At 41.4% G+C, this 24,905-nt stretch overlaps 1 protein-coding gene across 1 annotated transcript in view; it reads left to right on the top strand.

Annotated features, from left to right (window-relative positions):
* The first annotated feature begins 679 nt into the window (after positions 1–679).
* LOC142385731 (chemokine-like protein TAFA-2) overlaps positions 680–24,905 on the top strand; it is an 83,893-nt gene continuing 59,667 nt past the window's right edge. The window contains exon 1 of the mRNA XM_075472443.1: positions 680–1,093. The gene's annotated coding sequence lies outside the window, so the exon portion shown is untranslated. The remainder of the gene's footprint in view (positions 1,094–24,905) is intronic.

Raw genomic sequence — 24,905 nt, forward strand, 5'->3', positions numbered from 1 at the left:
ATGTTTCAGTGAATCTCTGCAGCTGTTACCATGGAAACATCTGCAGATATTCACCTTAAAGCTGCTCAGAACTGAACTAACTCTGGTTCTGCCTCAGATTCTGGGTTTATGTTCATGTTGGAACATGTTTCAGTGAATCTCTGCAGCTGTTACCATGGAAACATCTGCAGATATTCACTGTAAAGCTTAAACACTTTTAAATTAATCTTTTCAATCAGCCGGAACATATAAACAGAAATGAGGAACATGCTCAAAGTACTTTAAGTTGATGGTTCGTCTCTGCCTGACACGTGACTTTTAATTTTCTGAGTGTAACGCACCAAATATCCGCATGGTGGCAGCAGAGCGCAACTTTTGCCACGCGGATGTGTTCACAGCGCATATAAGATTTAATGATGGATTTCTGTTCTTTATGGGCATATTTTGTGTTTTAATGTTGATCTTTTGCATTGATCTGTATTGATAAATCTAACGTGTCACTGTTTGCTCATCAGATTTATGTCCAACTTCATCCAAATGCGCCTTAAAGGTGACTTATTACCATCTCAGCTGTGGTCCAACCGCGGAGCCTGAGTACAGGAATCCCGGCAGTAATCTGATTACTCCGCGGTAACGCGCCGTGCGCTCCGGAGTCTCCATAAAAGTTGGCGCGCGCAGAGCGGAGCAGCCAGACTGGAAGAGGCGCGCGGAGCGGCCACAGCTGCGGGCTGAAGTGATCGATCAGGATCAGGATCAATCTGAAGATTTTACCCGTTTTTACCTCTGAAGCTGCAGAGCGGGACGCGGCTGAAGCTGTGAGTCAGCCCGGGAAGGAGAGGCTTCCGCCGGCTGTTGGACTACCGAGGACCCGCGGAGCCGCGCAGCGCGGAGGATGCGCTCTCTCTGAGGGCGCAGAATATTCCGCGGTAAGCCTGCCAGCTCCCAGCAGGTGAAGGAGACCCGGAGGCTCCGCCGCGCTCCTGTGAACCCGCCCGTCCTGGACCCGGATCCGGACCCAGATGTGTCCCCATCACAGCCGCGCAGCTGGATTGTAGCGGCGGCCCCAGCGATGCTTTAAGGGCGCTCAGGTGGGCAGGGAGCGGGACGCAAACAGGTGAGGAGCCGCTGTTTCTGCCGTCTTTAAGCCGCTGTGTGTGTGTGTGTGTGTGTGTGTGTGTGTGTGGGGGGGGGGTCCTCTGCTGTGGTTAGGGCTGGAACCAGGGGCAGAAACCTCCAGGGGCAGAAACCTCCAGGGGCAGAAACCTCCAGGTGGGGCTGGAACCAGGGGCAGAAACCTCCAGGTGGGGCAGGAACCAGGGGCAGAAACCTCCAGGTGGGGCTGGAACCAGGGGCAGAAACCTCCAGGGGCAGAAACCTCCAGGTGGGGCAGGAACCAGGGGCAGAAACCTCCAGGTGGGGCAGGAACCAGGGGCAGAAACCTCCAGGTGGGGCCGGAACCAGGGGCAGAAACCTCCAGGTGGGGCAGGAACCAGGGGCAGAAACCTCCAGGTGGGGCAGGAACCAGGGGCAGAAACCTCCAGGGACAGAAACCTCCAGGTGGGGCAGGAACCAGGGGCAGAAACCTCCAGGTGGGGCAGGAACCAGGGGCAGAAACCTCCAGGTGGGGCCGGAACAGTTCCCCCAATCACGGCTGAATCAGGCCGAGTTTCGGCAGCCTTCATGAATAATTTTATGAATAATTATGATTACAATGAATTGAATTCCAATTGGCTTGAATTGGACTTTATTATCTAAGCGCCTTGAGATGACATTTGTTGTATTTGGGGGCTCCAGCACCGACAACCAGATTGAGGAACAGTTTCTGCTTAACGCACATCCATCCATCTCCCCCACATAACTTTATTGACATGGAGAATACTCGCACATCTGTACTCTGCACACTTCTGTTTGTGCCATTTCCCTTCGGCTGAGTGCATTTTATTTATTCTTTATTCCGAGTGCTGGCACACAGCACTTCCACACAGATTTATTTTGTACAGTCTGTACAGGATATTTAGAGCTGTTGACCGGAAGTCAAGGAACGACATTTCGTTGTCAAAACTCACCTGAGTTTTTTGTGCAATGACAATAAAAGAAAGTGTAAGTCTAAGTGGGAGTCCTCAGGGTTTATGTGAGCAGGGGGGGGGGGGCAGCCATGGTGGCGGGCAGCTTGACCTGTGATGATGAAACTCAGAGACACAGCCCCCCCACCCCCACCTGCTGCTGGAGTAGAAGCAGGTTAATAAAAGGAGGAGGAAGATGGTGAAACTCCGGCCCTCAGATTTTAGGTTCCCCTCCTGGAACCTTTAAAGGTTCCTGATCAGCAGTTCTGCAGCCTCCTGAAGCTCTCAGAGTTTTTATTTGGACATTTTCTGCTTCTTACCTCATTTTCAGTCCAGTTTTTCTTCGTTAAGCCACTTAAATCTGAGCTGTGAAGCATTCAGGCAGGAAAAAGGCTCCTAACTCCTAACTCTATATCAGGAAACTCAGATTTGGAGTCAGAGGAGCAACAACATTTTTTTAAATTTTTTTTTTTTACATTAATTTATCAAATCAAATCAAATTTATTTATATAGCACATTTCATGTACAAACAATTCAAAGTGCTTTACATAAAATAAAAGCATGGCAGCAGGGAGTGGAAGAAGCATTAAAATACATAAAAGAATATAAAGAGAAACAAATAAAATCATTTAAATGAATTTAAAAACCAGCAACAGTCCAGATAAGTTCAAATATAGGGTGCAGATTTCATGCATAGTGGCCTAAAATGAACAGAAACAGACATATAATTATAATTAAATTAATTTCCAACTACATGTGTATGATTGTGACAGCCATATTAAGTATTTTATGTGGTTTTTGAAGCATTTTGGTCATGAGACGCCTCTTATTTCTTTATATTTTGCATCCAAGCAGCTTAAGTGATCTTCAGCAATAGTTTCAACACTTTCTGAAGGTTTTTCAGAGTTTTTATTTGGACATTTTCTGCTTTTTTCTTCATTTTCAGTCCAGTTTTTTCTTTGTTCAGCCACTTAACTCTGAATCTCAGTAATCTCAGAATCTGTTTCTGCCTTTGTTTGTCCTTCTCCTGATCATAAAGGAATGATGGGGGGCTCCAGACTTTACATTAAAGCACGTTAAACGTGCACGTCCTCCCGCTGCCATCACACCACTGTGAGCCTTTCTGCCTTCATAAAACAAATATTTTTACAGCTAATGGAAGCTGTAATCACTGCTAACAGCTGGTTTCCAGCATTAAATCCAGCCGCCTGCTGACTTCTTATTTAAAGTTGCACAATTTGTTCGACTCTCTTGAGATGTTTGGACTCTCCATCTTTAAACGCTAACATTCGTAAACATTCGGCTCTTTGGTGAAACTAAAGGTGATGCTGCTGTTATATAACTCTGGGTTTATAGATTATCCACGGCTGGTTCCCTTCAGGAATCCATATGATTAACAGATTTAACACTTATTAAATATGCTTTATAATAAAAAATAATAGATATCACCACGAAACTTCCTCAGTTGATTACTTATACAAGTATGAAAAAAAATGTATTACAAGTTTTAGAAATTTGTATGTTTAATTATGCAAATGATGCATTATCTCATTAAATATGCACACATTTGCATATATTTCCAGAAGATAGATCTGAACATATAATAAAGCCAGGTGCAAAATTCTTTTTTCATTTTGTTTACACACAAAATGAAAAGAAAATTATGGAGGGATTTCAGGATATCTGCTTTCATTTCCTAGGAAATCAAAATATACTGTCAATAGCCTAAAAAACATCGATTTTCACCATATTTTTTTATTATAATGTCACATAAATCAGGCCAGGAATGATTTATCAACAAATCCTTCTATAAATATCTTCAGAATACTGCTAAGTGTATAACTGGAAAGTTTGGTGTTAGTAGGTGCTCCATAGGCTGAGATATTGATACTGGAAAAATACCAAAAACTGATTTTTAGAAAACGGCATTTAAAGATTTAAACAGTGGAATTCATTTTGGTAAATTTGGGCGAAACGTGCTGCCGCGATTAAACAAAATGTGATGAAATAAACATTTTAATTTATGTTTTTAAATACCACATATTGAAGGAGTAGACTGGCCCAAAATCTAAAAATTGACCCCTGCATGAAAAATCCCTGTTTTTGCCGGCCGTGTCTCGCCTTAAAACGCTTTAAATCTGGGGACTGATCGGTGGGCAAACTGGTGCCTCCGGCAGCCAATGTCACCTTTTTATTTGGCGGGTCATGTGACCTCCTCCTGGCGCTGCCATTGATCCGAAGCTTTGACTCAGATGCTTCGTGGTCCCCATGATTTCCCTGATTAATCACGATTAATCTCATTTGTACGCAGAATCCCAAAATGAATCCAAAAGTAGCGTATAGCTTTTAGCATTTAGCTTTATTTTAAATGTGCTGCCATATGAATGAAAGTGCCATAACATTTGTTGTGCAAACACACTTTTAACATCAGCATCTTTCTGTAGTTTTTATGTAGAAGCCTCGCTCCACTGTCTGTTTCCTTGAATGACTTGCTGCTATCAGTTGTGTGTTTTGCCTTTAAGTGATATTTTAGACTGGAACTACTACGCTGAGAAGACAATTCAACTTGGCAGTGTTTACAGATGACTTTGGTTCTGTCGACTCCGCCGTCTGGAAGAACTTTAAAATGAAAATGGCCGAGTAAAAGTTCCGTACCCTTCTCCATGTTTGGTGGATCCGCCGATTACTTTCTTTTCCTGTTCCACAGCAGACAGCAGCAGACTTTTACAAAATAAAAGCCTGTGAGCAACAGACTTTTACAGAATAAAAGCCTGTGAGCAGCAGACTTTTACAAAATAAAAGCCTGTGAGCAACAGACTTTTACAAAATAAAAGCCTGTGAGCAGCAGACTTTTACAAAATAAAAGCCTGTGAGCAGCAGACTTTTACAAAATAAAAGCCTGTGAGCAGCAGACTTTTACAAAATAAAAGCCTGTGAGCAACAGACTTTTACAAAATAAAAGCCTGTGAGCAGCAGACTTTTACAAAATAAAAGCCTGTGAGCAACAAACATACTTTTACAAAATAAAAGCCTGTGAGCAACAGACTTTTACAAAATAAAAGCCTGTGAGCAACAAACAGACTTTTACAAAATAAAAGCCTTTGAGCAACAGACTTTTACAAAATAAAAGCCTGTGAGCGACAGACTTTTACAAAATAAAAGCCTGTGAGTGACAGACTTTTACAAAATAAAAGCCTGTGAGCGACAGACTTTTACAAAATAAAAGCCTGTGAGCAACAAACAGACTTTTACAAAATAAAAGCCTTTGAGCAACAGACTTTTACAAAATAAAAGCCTGTGAGTGACAGACTTTTACAAAATAAAAGCCTGTGAGCGACAGACTTTTACAAAATAAAAGCCTGTGAGCAACAGACTTTTACAATAATAAAATAAATAATAAAACAGGTTTGACTCCAATCCATGGCCCTGTGCTGCGTGTTGTTCCCCCTCTCTCTGCCCCCTGCTTCCTGTCTCTCTGAGCTTTCCATTGAAGGCACAAAAGCCCCAAATTTTAATTTTTTTAAAAAAATAAATAAGTAAATAAAACCATGCTTTAATGCGCGATAAAAAATATTTATCGACGTTAAATAATTAAATAGTTAACGCGACAATAACCAGTTAACTCGCCCAGCCCTCCTTTCCTTTCTGGATGGAAGTTTAAAGGGACAGTTCGCCTCCTTAAAGGGACAGTTCTCCTCTTTAAAGGGACAGTTCGCCTCTTTAAAGGGACAGTTCTCCTCTTTAAAGGGACAGTTCGCCTCTTCTGACATGAAGCTGTATGACATCCCATATCAGCAACATCATTTCTGAACATCTTCTTACCCCCTGCTGCGTCCTGTGAGCAGAGTTCCAGCTGAGTTTTGGTGTTGATGAAGGTAGTCCGGCTAGTTGGCTGGGGTTTAAAAAATAAAGCGTCTTGCTTCTCAGAACAATATGCGTTCAACAGAGTAATACATTTGCATCACAAAATGGTTCTCCAGGAAAAAGTCAGAGCTCACAATCTCTTGGCCCTATTTTCTCTCCCATTGTATCACTGCCTGCTGCCTTCAGACAAACCCGCCGACCCTCAGACACCTTCCTGCTTCGTTCTCCACAGCTGAGCCCTCAGCTCCGAGGCCTCAGAGCTGAGGGCTCAGAGCTGTGGGCTCAGAGCTGAGGGCTCCATGAGCCAGAACTCACCTGGGACCCCGGATCCTGTTTACCAGCCCTCAGCACTCTGTGAGCCACAACAAAGCAGAGCTGAGTCAGAAGTTCTGAACTCATTACAGCTCGTCCAGGTCGCCGCCAAGGTCGCCGCTTTCTCTGTGGCCGTCGCAGAATCTGAACGTGTTGTCATGTCAACGCTCGCAGCGCCCTGATGGCGCCCCAGATAACCGCCACAGCCCAGCAAAGAGGCATTTACAGGGTTACTGTACTGTAAAACCGAATAAATCTGGTGTGAGAGGCTAACAGTGACCCGTCTTTCAGGCTTTTAAACATGAAGAAAAATAGATTTCAGCCTCCGAACGAACAGATAAATCCTGTTTTTATGCTTTGGAAGTTTCTGACGGTTAGTTTTTATGTGGCTGATTGTTTGTTTAAGGCTTTATTTTCTCAGTATGTGTAACGGGAGCTTTAAAACAGTCCTAGGAATTAGATTTATATATATGAATATATATTATAATGTATATTCTGTTGTATGTTTTTACGTTTATGTACAAATTAAAATCTGATGGAAACAGTCGGATCTTATTGTGCTGATGCTCAAACGTACAGAATATAATAAAGACTGAAAACACAGTTTTTCAATTTTTACCAGAACAGGATATATTTCACTGTTTAATAAGAGGAAATGTGCTGAGAAATAAGGGAACTTTGGTATCCATGCAAATATGCATTTCTTTTTTTTTTTTACATATATATCTTTATTAGGTTGTCAATATACAATCCAAGATCAATCTGAAAGGATACATTTCACCTATTTTTCCCCTTTTAGAACTCCCACAACCACCTCCCCAACGTAGAGTCACATTTACTTGACTTGGTCACATAACAATGTGTAATAATGCTCATAAGCAAACACAACTTTATCCCCACCCCAAAGAAAAAGAAAAGAAGAAGGGGAGGAAGGGGTGAACCGAAAAAAATAATAACAATAATAATAATAATAATAATAATAATAATAATAATAATAATAATCATTTAAAAATAAAATAATAATAATAGTAATAATAACAACAATAATAATAGTAATAATAATAATAATAATAATAATAATAAAAAAATAAAATAATAATAGTAGTAATAATAATAACAATAATAATAGTAATAATAATAATAAAAATAATAATAATAATAATAATAATAATAATAATAATTAAAAAATAAAATAATAATAATAGTAATAATAATAATAATAATAATAATAATAATAATAATAATAGTAGTAATAATAATAACAATAATAATAGTAGTAATACTACTACTACTACTACTTTTGCATTCAGAGGAGTCCAAACAGCACACATACGCTATGACCACCACTACATTGAATCATAGACACACTGGCTTCTTACAGAACTCTGACAGGATATATACACACCAATATCTTAATTAGCACCAACCATCCTAATCATTCATCATCCAGAGATGGAGTGGAATCGATCAAAGAAAGAATGGGATTCCAAGTTTTATAGAAATACCGTACTTGATTTATAGGAATGACATTAAGTCCTTTAGCCAAGAGTTAGGGGAGGGAGGATTCTCATCCTTCCAATGAAGTAAAATACGTCCACGAGCTCCCAAAGATGCCATTATTTTCCCTGTTGGTGAAGAGTGTGAAACCTGCAGGCTCACCAAAGATGGAGGTTAAAGGGCTGGAAGGCACCGGCTTGTTTAAAGCTTCTGAACGAGTTCTGTAAGAAGAGGACCAATAAGAGCTCAATGCAAATATTCATTTCCACATATGAATCTTTTTATTGTTTTTCTTTAGAACATTATTTAAGGGGAAGGGGAGGGGGGGGGGGGCAAATAAAAAACTAAAAAGTGAAAAAGAACATGTTGGATCACCATGTTTCTACAGTTTGATCAGTTTTCGACGTCAATGTGATGCTCCTTGTCCTGTCGTCTTTATGTATTCACTCCATTTCTCCCACATCCGGCAGTGTTGATCTTCTTGAGTCCTTATTTTAGAAGTTAGTTGTTCCATAATATGTATTTCGTCCATAACTTTCAACCAATCTTCCTGGGACAGTAGGTCTGTCTGGTTCCTGTGCTGGTTCCTGTGCTGGTCTCTGTGCTGGTTTCTGTGCTGGTTTCTGTGCTGGTTCCTGTGCTGGTTTCTGTGCTGGTTTCTGTGCTGGTTTCTGTGCTGGTTTTTGTGCTGGTTTTTGCCCTTTTTGAATTAAAAACCGATCCATTGTGCCTGCATCTCGCGCTGGCTAAAGGAGCTAGCGTGCTCTGTGGTTTAAGCGGGCTGCGTTGCCAGGTTTAACAGTGTACCCCCTTTAGGAAACACCATTAAGCCTTAATTAATACTTAATAAAAATACTTAATACTACAAAAATGCAAACTTAGAAAAGAAATAGAAAAATACTTTATTCATCCCCCAATGGGGGAAATTCAAATTAGTCAAGTAGCTCAATTTTAAAAAAAATATTTACAATGATTGTATTAAAAATAATACTACTAACTAATAATAATAATAACTGACTAAATAAACAAATAAATAATAGCCACAGGACCTGGGCACCTTGCAGTCATTGAGTCCACCATGAACTCCTCTGGATACCAACACTGGAAAAAATGCCCCTCCAAAAATAAGTAAAAAAACAACAAATAAAAGACGTTTCTGCTTGAAATGAGCAAAAAAATCTGCCAATGGAACTAGTGAAAATCGGCTTGTCCAGATTTCTTGAAATAAAATGTGATATTTAGGACTTTTGAGATAAAAGTGATCTTGAAATTAGCTTAAAAAAATCTTCAAATGAAAAAAAAGCTTATTTCATGTGAAATATGACTCAAAACAATTTGTTTTCAAGACTTTTTCACTTAACAAGATATTCCAGATGTATTGTCTTCAAACAAGTCCCTATATCTGGCTGAAATGGTGCTTGTTAGGCAGTTGTGTCTGATATTAAGTGTAATGAGATATTTTAATTAGAAATGAGACAGATATACTTGGTAAGACTTTGATGCATTCAGCAGCAGCGCATTGATCAAATCTGCTTTGTTGCTTTTATCATCAACATTTTGCAGTTTTCTGTTCAGAACTGGAGCCAAAAAGCTTCCAGAATGCAGAGAAACGAACCGTTTCACAGACAGTTTGTTTCATCCAACATTCACACATAATAAGAATAAACTTAAAATCCTCTTTGTGTCGGTGAAATGATCAGAATGATTTATCTTCAGTGATTTTAAATGTGGGGGTGTTACAGAGCGCCACATCAAGCACATAGACACGACGCTGAAGTTGGCATCTGATTCGCAAATTAAATGGATGGGCATAAAGGGCCATTTCACTGCATTTTTGCATTTTGATCGCCCTAAACTGGGTCCTGTATGGAAACTACAATAGTTACACTGCTCAAATCTGGATGGAATTATTCTAAAGAGGCTGTAGATTCATTAAAACCTTGTTTGGGATTTGTGAAACCTTTTGCTGATTTGTGAAAATGCAGAACAGGGCCATTTTACTGCTTTTTGTTGTATTCTCATCACCCTAAACTAGATCCTGTATGGAAACTACAATAGTTACACTGCTCAAATCTGGATGGAATTATTCTAAAGAGGCTTTAAAACACATTTTATGATTTGTTAAAACTGTATTTGGTCATTGAAAATTCAAAAAGGTGAAATCATCTTGCTGTAAAAGCCCATGCTTCAGAGTATAAAGTGTGTTTGGTCCCCTTCAGTCTGCACCCGGGGCCGTTTAACCCGGGGCTGTAACCCGAGGACCAAACTGTGGCTTTCCATCTGACCGCGGCCCCCCACTTATCTGTTCTAATGGCGTGCACACAGAGCCCTATCAGCCGTGTGGTGAGCAGGGAGATAAGGGTTACACCGAGTCGGGCATCGGTAACAGGATGAGGGGACCGCAGAAGGGCCGAGCTGCCGGGTCCCTGAGGACCAGAGGCAGGAAATATCTGCTGTGCCTTCCTCCGGCTGCTCCCCCAGATCAGAGGTGATGGCGTGCTGACATCATCACAGAGAAACAGACTTCCTGTTTTAGACAGAGCGAGGTGTGCGGCGTCCTCAGACCAACACCTGAGAGCAAAGCTTCACTCTGAATCAGAGCTTTCAGAAGACAGCATTGATTTCTGTCCGAGTCCCGTCCTGCCTCAGGCTCCGCCTCCTTTCTGAAGGGATTTGGGCCGCTGGAGGAACGCCGTGCATCGTCCTGACCCCCGCGCTCCACACCAAGAGCTCGCCGGCGCCGCAGCCGGGTAAACGTGAGCTGCACTCGGCTGCTAAAGAGAGGCCTATATTCTATATATATATCTGATTTAAAACTCGGAGACTTTGTGTTTGGATGTGAGAGGAAGTCAGGAGGTCGTCTGCTGAAGGTGCAGCAAAGACGTAGTTTTAATATTCATGTTACGCAGGAACAAGTGAAACGAGGCTCGCCGTCAGACGTGCTAATGCTAATGCTAACGCTAACCTGGCTGCTTCCTTAAGTTATTGGCTGTGTTCCAAACCGCATACTTCTCCTACTACTCATACTAACTTTCTGAGTTAGTATGTGAGTTTGAGTAAGCAGAAGTTCCCGGCTGCATACTAGATTCTCCTAAATGTTGGGTATGCATCATGAGGTTACTACTCATACTCAAACTACCCAAGATGCAACATAACGTGACGTCGCCGATCGTCATTTCCTGTCAAACGGCAGTTTCAAGCTAGCTACAACGAGGGTAGGTTCACTTCCTGTTTTCAAAACAAAAGCACCAATTGTATGGTAATGGCTTTCCCTATGATAAAAGGCAACGGGTATTTTATTTTGTGAAAATAACAGGAAGTGCGTTGCTCACTGCGGCTAGCTTTAGTAGCGCAGAATTCGTGGGAACAAAATGGTAAACAGCCGGTATTTTGTCAGGTTTTCAACACGTTGGGGATCTAAACGACTACTTTCTCACCTGAAAATGTTTCAAATGTTGCTAAAGTTTACAGAGTTTAGAGCTTAAGAGAAATCAGCTTCAGGCCGGCTGATTTCGGCTCGGGCAGGAGCGAGATGCATTGTGGGTAAACGCTCTGCATACTGTCTGATCGATGAGTATGCAGTATGTAGTATGTAGTATCCAGTATGCAGTATGTGGTATGTGGTATGTAGTATACAGTATGCAGTATGCAGTATGCAGTATGTAGTATGCAGTATGCAGTATGTGGTATGTACTATGCAGTATTTAGTATGCAGTATGTAGTATGTGGTATGTAGTATACAGTATGTGGTATGTGGTATGTAGTATACAGTATGCAGTATGCAGTATGCAGTATGTAGTATGCAGTATGCAGTATGTGGTATGTACTATGCAGTATTTAGTATGCAGTATGCAGTATGTAGTATGTAGTATGTGGTATGTAGTATACAGTATGTGGTATGTGGTATGTAGTATACAGTATGCAGTATGCAGTATGCAGTATGTAGTATGCAGTATGCAGTATGTGGTATGTACTATGCAGTATTTAGTATGCAGTATGCAGTATGCAGTATGTAGTATGTAGTATGCAGTATGCAGTATGCAGTATGTAGTATGCGGTATGCAGTATGTAGTATGCAGTATGCAGTATGCAGTATGCAGTATGTAGTATACAGTATGCAGTCTGCAGTATGCAGTATGTAGTATGTGGTATGCAGTATGCAGTATGCAGTATGCAGTATGCGGTTTCACTGGTGTTAACAGCACATCTGTAGGAGCGTAACGTTAATCTAGCGTCTGTGATGGAGCCGTCTTACATCAGCCTGAAAGGAATCGGCTGGATTCCTGATGAAGAAGGAGCTGCAGCGGAGGCGGTGCTGGATAAACACCACATCACGTCTCTGCCTCTGTAGCTCCCCGTCCTCTCCGGCTGCCGAACGCTGGTGGGAGAGAAAGAAAAAGCAGAGAACTGGAGTCGCTTTGGCTTCCAAGTACAGCAACGTGCCAGAGATGAGTGACGGCGAGCCTCCAGACTGCAGAACCCACGGAGCTCCCGGCTCTGGGATCTGCTGATCCATAAAGTTATAAAGTGGAGGTTCCAGGGGCCTACGTTGCATCTTGGGTAGTTTGAGTAAGAGTAGTAACCTCATGATGCATACCCAACATTTAGGAGAATCTAGTATGCATCCGGGAACTTCTCGCTTACTCAAACTCGCATACTAACTCAGAAAGTTAGTAGTAGGAGGAGAAGTTTGGAACACAGCCTTTGTGAAATCGTCTCTAAGGACATCGTCTTTCGATGCGAGAGGAGTTCGTCTGTTAAAGATCTTTATCAAAGTTATCAGACTCGTTTCCAACAGCTGGTTTTGATTAAATCAAAGCTGCGAAAAACTTGTCAACAAGTGGAAGTATTTGGGACACCGTTTAGCTAACAAATTAAACAAAAACTCAGGGTGTTGAAGGTAAAGATGGAGGAATGTTTCCCAGTTCTGCAATTTTTCAATCCCCAAAAAGAAGAAAAAAACGAAGGAAACATCAGTTTTGGAGAGCAAACCGAGCTGCTCAGCGTTTACTGTACTATAACATATTAATAGATGTTCATTATAAACTGAAATACAACAGAAATAACCTCATGGAACGGCGTCTGGGACGACCTGCAACAGATTTCTATAGAAGGTTTACAAATGAATCTGGAACAGCTTTGTAAAAAGTCTAAAATATAATTTCTTCATCACGGATGCTGCTGTGAACTGAGCGTTTCCCTTTTTCAGTCACTCAGGACGAGGTGCAAATCAAGATCTCAAACCGTCGGCTCTAATGCTTCCAGAGCAGCGGAGCAACCAATTATATCGTCAAGCTGCAGGTGCTGACAGCTAATTACAAAACTGGGAGTGAGGAGACACTTGCAATGAGCATTTTATTATCCTCAGACAGCACAGCTCACTGTAAAGAGTCATCATACTTAGGCAGAGCTGTGTGGGAAAATACACCTTTTATCAGTCTGCGCTGCAACGGTACATGATTTTATCTATAAACTCTGTCTGTAAGCTTCTTTACGGACACAAAACATATTTAACTTTAGCTCCGAAAGCTGAAAGAGAACAAATAAACAGGAATTAAAATAACTTGCACCACAAAAAAGCACCTAAATGGAAAGCAGCTCCTCATAAATGTTCAGTAATTGCTAACTGCTGTGCTAACAGCTGTGCTAACTGCTAGGCTAAATTTAAACAAAACATACGTTCGCATGTTAATATCTAATTCAGTTTGAAGAGTTCAAATTTACTACGACCAAAATGATGTTTGTTAAAATACTAACGGATATATAAATTTATTTAAACTTCAGTAGAATTCAAACGTGACAAACTGTTAAGCTAATGGTGTTAGCCTATAATGCTATCTAATGCTAGTTAGGTTAGCATAAACAAATATTTCAGATTCAGTCTGAATTGCTTAAATGCCATTTATTAAAACATGCCTCATGTGTAGCAAATAGTTTTGGCAGCTAATTTAATGTAGTAAATCAATAAAAGATTGAAGTACGACGACAGTCGGTTAAAATTTGAAATGTTTTTGGTTACAGGACGGGAAGAAGGTTTAAGGGATACAGGGCTAACAGCTCATTAGCTAAGTGCTGTTGTCCCTCTTCACCAAACTTTATTTAAAAATCTTAGAAACTTAACTTTATCTGTTTCTATGCTGATGAATTTAGAACACAGAATAACAGAATAGTGCGATTGATTTATGATAAATCATGAATTAACTACCGACTACCACCTGATTAAAGATCACTTTACCTTAACCAACTGGTAAAACAGCGACTGAAAGTGCGGTTTTCACTGAAAGATGGAGACTGAAAGGACATTTCCAAGTAAATCTGAGGAAATACAAGTCAAGAGCAAAAAAAAAGGATCAACAACAAAGTAAAACGACGATCAGGGCGGCTGAGCAGCTACAAGGCAAGGCAATTTTATCTATAGAGCACAATTCGTACAATAAGGTAATTCAGAGTGCTTTACAGCTACATAAAATCACAAGAAGGCAATAAAATCATTTAAAAAAAGAATAAAAAATAAAAACCCATTAAAAATAATCATTAATTCATTCATTTAAAAGTGAAGAGTGCAGATAAAATACTGTCAGGTGTCATATGCACAGCTGAACAGAACTGTTTTCAGCCTGCATTTAAACATGGTCAGAGCTGAGGCCTGTCTCACATCTGCTGGAAGACTGTTCCAGATGTTAGGAGCATAACACTGAAAGGAAGGAAAATGGTGGATTAACCCTTTAGTACAGTATTGTGTGTCATTGTTGGCCATTCTTTGTCGACAGAGAAAGATAAAAACTGATGCAATGCTTTGACATTTAGCAGCAGACAACATGAACTGCAGAAATCAGCAGATTTATGGAGGATTTTCTCCATCTGAAGAAACTTTTACAGACAAACATGCGTGTTTAGTGCTCATATTTGTGTTAAAGTCCCGCTTTGATCCCGTGAGTAAACAGTTTTCCTGTTTCCGTGCGCGTCTCCGTGCATTTGGCTCGCATTCGTTAACCCGTCCAAACAGCACGACGGCGGCTCAGAGAGTGACGGACGGGCCCTTTAACGGCAGCATCTGAGGAGGTTTCAGTCGCCGTTTTGCCAAAGTTACGTGGCTGCGGAGGCTTTTCAGGGAACGTCTGAGTGATCCTAATGAGCTGGAGGAGACAGCAGGGCCGCACGGCGCCCAATTATCCGCCGGCACCTGTCGAAGTGTGGCGCTTTCAAACGGCGTGCGTGTCGTCCCGCCCCTGCGCTCCATGCTCGTGTAATGAGGAGGGTGTAACTGTGGCACAAATGCATTTTAAAGAAGGTCTTTGGGGGACGTAAGCCTACATGTGAACGGTCCATTTCTGTCCTGGAGCTGCAGGATTCTGTGAATCCAGAAATAAGTAAAAAAACAACAAATAAAAGACGTTTTTGCTTGAAATAAGCAAAAAAATCTGCCAATGGAACTAGTGAAAATCGGCTTGTCAAGATTTCTTGAAATAAAATGTGATATTTAGGACTTTTGAGATAAAAGTGATCTTGAAATTAGCTTAAAAACCTCTTCAAATGTAAAAAAAAAAGCTTGTTTCATATGAAATCCGACTCAAAACAATTTGTTTTCAAGACTTTTTCACTTTACAAGACATTCCAGATGTATTGTATTAAAACAAGTCCCTATATCTGGCTGAAACTTGTTAGGCAGTTGTGTCTTATATTAAGTGTAATGAGATACTCAATGAGACAGATATACTTGGTAAGATTTAGATTTTTTCCAGTGCAGTTCTGTCTCATCTGAACTGGAAGAGTCTTTGTTTCCTGGCGTTTACACTCCTGGTTGATCAGGTGGTTTAACTCTGAAGGTTACAGAATCTTTTCCGTCCCACCATGTCTACAAACGGACAGGAGTTGGTTAACTTGCTGGAAAACAGCTTAAAGCAGCTCCTTAGATATTTCAAACTGAGCCACAGTGTGAAAAAAGCAGAAAATGTACATTATTCACGTGTGAAAAAGTGCTGCGATACGTCTGTAGGAACACGAACACGAAGCCTCCAAACGGATATTTTCTCATTCAAAAGGTGCCAAAAGTATTTGATTTCCGATTGGATCAAATTGGCCCAGAAAGTCAGACACTCGACACCTCGGGAATGAGAATAGATTTGTTCTGGAGTTCTGAGTCGTTCCTTCTGAGGGCAACGCTTTGTCTTCTGCAGACGCAGAATCCTCCCAGAAATCTCAAAGGATCGATTGAACATTTGGTTTATTTTGCAAAATGAAAGATAATTCAAAGAGCCGAGCAAATAAAGATGGTGGATCCCTGGTAGAGCTGCACGACTGTGGCCAAAAGAAGATCCAAGATTATTCTCTGATTTTAGTTCAAATCAGAGAGTTTCTGCCTCCATCCTCAGAACCAGGCTGCTGATCCAGATAAACTCAGAGCATCTCTGAGAATAAAAAGCTTCTGACAGGATAAACCAGCAGGGCCTCCTCTCCTGATCTGTTCCTGGTTAGCATCTGGTTAGCATCACAGATGATCTGTTCCTGGTTAGCATCTGGTTAGCATCACTGATGATCTGTTCCTGGTTAGCATCTGGTTAGCATCACTGATGATCTGTTCCTGGTTAGCATCTGGTTAGCATCACTGATGATCTGTTCCTGGTTAGCATCTGGTTAGCATCACTGATGATCTGTTCCTGGTTAGCATCTGGTTAGCATCACAGATGATCTGTTCCTGGTTAGCATCTGGTTAGCATCACAGATGGTCTGTTCCTGGTTAGCATCTGGTTAGCATCACTGATGATCTGTTCCTGGTTAGCATCTGGTTAGCATCACAGATGGTCTGTTCCTGGTTAGCATCTGGTTAGCATCACTGATGATCTGTTCCTGGTTAGCATCTGGTTAGCATCACAGATGATCTGTTCCTGGTTAGCATCACAGATGGTCTGTTCCTGGTTAGCATCTGGTTAGCATCACTGATGATCTGTTCCTGGTTAGCATCTGGTTAGCATCACTGATGATCTGTTCCTGGTTAGCATCTGGTTAGCATCACTGATGATCTGTTCCTGGTTAGCATCCGGTTAGCATCACAGATGATCTGTTCCTGGTTAGCATCTGGTTAGCATCACTGATGATCTGTTCCTGGTTAGCATCCGGTTAGCATCACAGATGATCTGTTCCTGGTTAGCATCTGGTTAGCATCACTGATGATCTGTTCCTGGTTAGCATCTGGTTAGCATCACAGATGATCTGTTCCTGGTTAGCATCACAGATGATCTGTTCCTGGTTAGCATCTGGTTAGCATCACAGATGATCTGTTCCTGGTTAGCATCTGGTTAGCATCACAGATGATCTGTTCCTGGTTAGCATCTGGTTAGCATCACTGATGATCTGTTCCCGGTTAGCATCTGGTTAGCATCACAAATGGTCTGTTCCTGGTTAGCATCACTGATGATCTGTTCCTGGTTAGCATCTGGTTAGCATCACAGATGGTCTGTTCCTGGTTAGCATTTGGTTAGCATCACAGATGATCTGTTCCTGGTTAGCATCTGGTTAGCATCACAGATGGTCTGTTCCTGGTTAGCATCACTGATGGTCTGTTCCTGGTTAGCATCTAGTTAGCATCACTGATGATCTGTTCCTGGTTAGCATTTGGTTAGCATCACAGATGATCTGTTCCTGGTTAGCATCTGGTTAGCATCACAGATGGTCTGTTCCTGGTTAGCATTTGGTTAGCATCACAGATGATCTGTTCCTGGTTAGCATCTGGTTAGCATCACTGATGATCTGTTCCTGGTTAGCATTTGGTTAGCATCACAGATGATCTGTTCCTGGTTAGCATCTGGTTAGCATCACAGATGGTCTGTTCCTGGTTAGCATCACTGATGGTCTGTTCCTGGTTAGCATCTAGTTAGCATCACTGATGATCTGTTCCTGGTTAGCATTTGGTTAGCATCACAGATGATCTGTTCCTGGTTAGCATCTGGTTAGCATCACAGATGGTCTGTTCCTGGTTAGCATTTGGTTAGCATCACAGATGATCTGTTCCTGGTTAGCATCTGGTTAGCATCACAGATGGTCTGTTCCTGGTTAGCATCACTGATGGTCTGTTCCTGGTTAGCATCTAGTTAGCATCACTGATGATCTGTTCCTGGTTAGCATTTGGTTAGCATCACAGATGATCTGTTCCTGGTTAGCATTTGGTTTGCATCACAGATGATCTGTTCTAGGATTCAAAACCTTTCAGAAACGGGCAGAAAAACAAAGATAAACATAAACAAACATAAACAAACATAAACAAACATACAGTTAATGTTAAAGTTATTAGAAGTGACCGTAACTTCAACCCGTTACGGTTTGAACTCTGATACTGCGTGGAATCATGCAAGTTGTGTAACTGTGTAATATATACACTCAAATGTATTTCTCTAATCTGACTGATGTGCACACACACGTGCACACACACGTGAACACACGTGCACACACACGTGCACACACGTGCACACTCAGCCCTCTGGTGTTCTCTTTGTTGATTGATTATGTAATAACTGAGCCTGATGTCATAAATCGTGTCTTTTACATGGCTTGAAAATGCAATAAAGTCCAGCCAGGCAATCAATTCTCAGATAACGTAACATCAGAGGATCGCGTCTCCGTGTGAGCCGCAGCATAATGTTAAATGATGATCCAATAATATTAAAAGCAGCGATAAGGCCGGCGCGGCTGGTGCCACGGAGCTCCCTCTTCTCTTAAAGCCGTCACATCTCATGTCAGCAGGCTTTTACGGTCAGTCGAGTCGTGGCTTAATTAGCTGCATTAATCATTCATCAGTTTATAGAAGATCAACTCATTTAAATTACTGACATTAATCACGTCAGCCTTTATGCCACAAAGTGACTGGTGACAACTATTAATTTCACCCAATTAATGTGCTGTTGGCTTAACAAGCTGAGCGGCTCGGCTCGGGATGCGTTTTTAACTTTTCTACGGACAGTGAAAGAATCAGACCAGGAGGTGGAGGCAGCATCTGCTTTAAGGTCAAAATGCTAAATGCAGTTTGAGCAAATGTAGAATCCCGCAGCAGAGAGTTCAGAGCAAACAGGAGCCTGCGGTCGTTGGAGGTGGAGGGTCGTGGGGAAGGGTTGTTGTGTGGAAAAAGGCAAAGATGGAGAACAAGCAGGAATATAGCTGTGTTTCCTTTGCATGAAACGTGTAATAATCATCAGACAGATGATTAAATGCTATGATGTAATACGTTCAGGGGATAGTTATCAGAGTTATTATTCGGGGAAAGAACCTTTTAAACAACACGTATGAAATGAAGCTGTGTTCAGAAGGGTTCATTTTTTGGTATTTGAGTGATGAGAAGAGAGTCTGACAGGAAGAAGAACACTTTCTCCTTCCAGTCAGCGGGTTAGGGTTAACCTTTAGGGTTAGAGTTAGGGTTAACCTTTAGGGTTAGGGTTAACCTTTAGGGTTAGGGTTAACCTTTAGGGTTAGAGGGTTAGGGTTAGAGTTAGGGTTAACTTTTAGGGTTAGGGTTAGGGTTAACCTTTAGGGTTAGAGTTAGGGTTAACCTTTAGGGTTAGAGGGTTAGGGTTAGAGTTAGGGTTAACTTTTAGGGTTAGGGTTAGGGTTAACCTTTAGGGTTAGGGTTAACCTTTAGGGTTAGAGTTAGGGTTAACCTTTAGGGTTAGAGTTAGGGTTAACCTTTAGGATTAGAGTTAGGGTTAACCTTTAGGATTAGAGTTAGGGTTAACCTTCAGGGTTAGGGTTAACCTTTAGGGTTAGAGTTAGGGTTAACCTTTAGGGTTAGAGTTAGGGTTAACCTTTAGGGTTAGGGTTAGGGTTAACCTTTAGGGTTAGGGTTAACCTTTAGGGTTAGGGTTAACCTTTAGGGTTAGAGTTAGGGTTAACCTTTAGGGTTAGGGTTAACCTTTAGGGTTAGAGTTAACCTTCAGGGTTAGGGTTAGAGTTAGGGTTAACCTTTAGGGTTAGAGGGTTAGTGTTAGAGTTAGGGTTAACCTTTAGGGTTAGAGTTAACCTTTAGGGTTAGGGTTAGAGTTAGGGTTAACCTTTTGGGTTAGGGTTAACCTTTAGGGTTAGAGTTAGGGTTAACCTTTAGGGTTAGGGTTAGGGTTAACCTTTAGGGTTAGGGTTAGGGTTAGAGTTAGGGTTAACCTTTAGGGTTAGGGTTAACAGAGGTGGCCGGTGCCGGCAGGGCCCAGCGTTCAGGCCTGGAGTGGCTAATCAGGAGGACCGGGACAATTCCCGGTGGGCGGTCTGATGTTGGGCCGGTGTTCAGTCGTGTCAGTGGGTTGTTACGCTGCTTCCTCTGTCCCGCCTCCACCGGCAGCTCCTCGTCTTTGTTTTCAACTTTTTCACTAAAACTCGCGCTTTGTAACGTCCAATGAGGATGATGAAACAGGAAATATGTTCAAGTTAAATAATTATCAACTCAACAAACTGCGTGACTTTATATAATTTAAATAATAGCATGAAGCGACGCCACATCGCTGGGAAACGTTGTGTTGTAGCCCCTCAGAGTCAGAAGCACCGAGCAGCAGCCATCAGCCCACAATGAGCCCACAGCTCCAGAGTGGGCAGGAAGGATTGAGTGAACATTATCAGGATTAATATAATGAAAAGGTGCAGACCTGCTCAATGAAAAGGGCCCTGAGATGCTCGATGATTCAACATTAATGAAACTGTAAAAAAAGGGAGATTTGTGCTGAGAATTATGACCATTTTTTTAATAATTTAGAAAAATACACTGAATCACACGGCTTTACAGAAGATGTAAGGTTATAATTACATGATTTTAATAACAGGTGGTGATCTGAAGTGGGTCTGAGGCATGAAACTCCGGCTGAATGAGTCCCACTCCGGCCCGGCTGCAGGTTCGGAGATCTAAAGACATAATTACAGAAAGCATCTGAGAGCACCAGCTTGAACTTTTCTCTTTTTTCTCCGTTTTACACGACGGAACAACACGGCTGGAGTTATCGTAGCCGCGGCCCCGGTGAGCTTTATAATCCCGCTAAGTGACAGGCTAATTTGTGGCATTAGATTGCGTTCATCGGCTCGTTTGCGTCGAGCAGAATGAGAACGCTGCTCTGCCTCAGCGGGCACATCGACTTGTTTCGGCTGCCGGGGGGGCGGCAGTCGACAGTCGTGTTCAACAGAGGTGTGAGCAGAATGGCATGCGTGGGGGGGGGCAGTTAGCTCATCTGGGGGGGCAGAAAACAATACCTGAAATAAAATCGGTGGAAAACCACTAACGTCAAGCATAATAATAATAATAATAATAATAATAATAATAATGCTAATGATAATAATAATAATAATAATAATAATAATAATAATAATAATAATAACAATAATAGTTATAATTCAATTCGGAAATGAAAATATGGCCACACTAGCATAAATCATTAGTCAATTTTGTTAACAGTGTGGATTTTTTTTCACACTGTTTTTTTTTTTACCAGGACTTTAGGATGCCATAGCTTTTGTTTAACATGCTCCACATTCTCCATCGAGGGTTTAAACTCAAGTAGATACTTTGGGCAAGACATCCAGCCAACTCCAGCTTTTTATTACCTTCATTAAGTCTACATTTCAGATCATTATATACAACAAAAACTCTCCACCGGCCGGGATCAGCGGAGCGTTCCGTCTAATCACAGCGTGAGTTAAGCCCGTTTATAATGAGTGTCGAGAGTTAGATTGAACCAAAGGTCCATGGAATGAGAAAATAGGTTTTCTGCTGAGTGCAAATTCATCAAAACGAGACAAGAGGCGACTCTGGTGGCGTTAACGTGGCTCAATAACCAGAAAAGAACTGATTGAGTAGCAAGAAATTAAAGAGCCTTGAGTAAATGTGTGTTTTAGTGGAAGTTAGAGGGTAAGATACACATACATAAAGTCGTAAAAATCTAAGTCTTACCAAGCATATTTGTCTCATTGAGTATCTCATTACACTTAATATCAGACACAGCTGCCTAACAAGCACCATTACAGCCAGATATAGGGACTTGTTTGAAGACAATACATCTGGAATATCTTGTTAAATGAAAAAGTCTTGAAAACAAATTGTTTTGAGTCACATATCATATGAAACAAGCTTTTTTTTTTTACATTTGAAGAGGTTTTTAAGCTAATTTCAAGATCACTTTTATCTCAAAAGTCCTAAATATCACATTTTATTTCAAGAAATCTTGACAAGCTGATTTTCACTAGTTCCATTGGCAGATTTCTTTTGCTTATTTCAGGCAAAAACGTCTTTTATTTGTTGTTTTTTTACTTATTTTTGGAGGGGCATTTTTTCCAGTGTAACCATGTTATAGACTGTTTTCTATCATAAAACGGGTGCCGTGCAAAGTCAACTCAATGCTGAGGACCATTTGGGGCGTGAAAGGCCAGAACAAGTAATTAGAGGCGATAGAAAATGGAAGATTAGTCTGAATTAATCTGCAACTTTTCCCATTTTTCTTGCAGGAAACACTGAAACGGCAGGTTATGGAAATCTAGCCGAGCTGAGCAGAGTTTACGGGCCGGCAGTTTCCCCCCCGAGGCCCGTGTGGATTTAAGTGATTAGGAACACGGTGGCCTCGGTTCTCCCTTTGTCAGATAAAATGTAAAATATGAGAATGAATGCAAAAATATGCTTCGATATTCTTCATTCAAAGAACTCGGGGTACAGTTCAGATCTGAGATCAGGAAGATGTGAGCTGTTCATGAGAAGGATCCAGAGGGTTTGGTGTGGAGAAAAGAAGCATTTCTGTGTGTTTTCAACAGAATAACACGTCTAAAGATTAAGTCAGATTCAGCAAAGACTCCAGATCTTACAGGCTCACCATCTGCAGGACCACAACTGGGCTGTGTTCGAAACCGCCTACTACATATTGCATACTGCATACTGCATACTGCATACTGCATACCGCATACTACATACTGCATACTACATACTGCATACCGCATACTACATACTGCATACTACATACTGCATACTGCATACTACATACTGCATACTGCATACTGCATACTACATACTGCATACTGCATACTGCATACTGCATACTACATACTGCATACTGCATACTACATACTGCATACTGCATACTGCATACTACATACTGCATACTACATACTGCATACTGCATACTACATACTGCATACTACATACTGCATACTGCATACTGCATACTACATACTGCATACTGCATACTGCATACTGCATACTACATACTGCATACTACATACTGCATACTGCATACTACATACTGCATACTGCATACTGCATACTACATACTGCATACTACATACTGCATACTACATACTACATACTGCATACTACATACTGCATACTGCATACTACATACTACATACTGCATACTACATACTGCATGCTACATACTACATACTGCATACTACATACTGCATACTACATACTGCATACTGCATACTACATACTGCATACTGCATACTGCATACTACATACTCCATACTGCATACTGCATACTGCATACTGCACACTGCACACTGCACACTGCACACTGCACACTGCGTACTGCATACTACATACTCCATACTGCATACTGCATACTCCATACTCCATACTGCATACTGCATACTGCATACTGCATACTGCACTCTGCACACTGCACACTGCACACTACATACTCCATACTGCATACTGCATACTGCATACTGCATACTCCATACTGCATACTGCATACTCCATACTGCATACTGCATACTCCATACTCCATACTGCATACTGCATACTGCATACTGCACTCTGCACACTGCACACTGCACACTGCACACTACATACTCCATACTGCATACTGCATACTGCATACTGCATACTCCATACTGCATACTGCATACTACATACTGCATACTACATACTCCATACTGCATACTGCATACTGCATACTACATACTCCATACTGCATACTCCATACTGCATACTGCATACTGCATACTACATACTGCATACTACATACTCCATACTGCATACTACATACTGCATACTACATACTCCATACTGCATACTGCATACTGCATACTGCATACTCCATACTGCATACTGCATACTGCCTACTGCCTACTGCCTACTGCCTACTACATACTCCATACTGCATACTGCATACTGCATACTCCATACTCCATACTGCATACTGCATACTGCATACTCCATACTGCATACTGCATACTGCATACTCCATACTCCATACTGCACACTGCACACTCCATACTGCATACTGCATACTCCATACTGCATACTGCATACTGCATACTGCATACTACATACTCCATACTGCATACTGCATACTGCATACTGCATACTGCCTACTGCCTACTGCCTACTACATACTCCATACTGCATACTGCATACTGCATACTCCATACTGCATACTGCATACTGCATACTGCATACTCCATAATCCATACTGCATACTGCATACTGCATACTGCATACTCCATACTGCATACTGCATACTGCATACTGCATACTGCATACTCCATACTGCATACTGCATACTGCATACTCCATACTCCATACTGCATACTGCATACTGCATACTGCATACTCCATACTGCATACTGCATACTGCATACTGCATACTCCATACTGCATACTACATACTACATACTGCATACTGCATACTGCATACTCCATACTGCATACTCCATACTGCATACTGCATACTACATACTCCATACTGCATACTCCATACTGCATACTGCATACTACATACTGCATACTACATACTCCATACTGCATACTACATACTACATACTGCATACTGCATACTGCATACTCCATACTGCATACTCCATACTGCATACTGCATACTCCATACTGCATACTGCATACTGCATACTCCATACTGCATACTGCATACTCCATACTGCATACTGCATACTGCATACTCCATACTGCATACTGCATACTGCATACTGTATACTGTATACTACATACTACATACTACATGCTACATGCCACATGCCACATGCCACATACCACATACCACATACTACATACTGCATACTACATACTGCATACTGCATACTACATACTACATACTACATACTGCATACTCCATACTGCATACTGCATACTGCATACTGTATACTGTATACTACATACTACATACTACATGCTACATGCCACATGCCACATGCCACATGCCACATACCACATACCACATACTACAT

This window comes from Odontesthes bonariensis, chromosome 8, assembly GCF_027942865.1.
Source record: "Odontesthes bonariensis isolate fOdoBon6 chromosome 8, fOdoBon6.hap1, whole genome shotgun sequence".
Taxonomy (NCBI): domain Eukaryota; kingdom Metazoa; phylum Chordata; class Actinopteri; order Atheriniformes; family Atherinopsidae; genus Odontesthes; species Odontesthes bonariensis.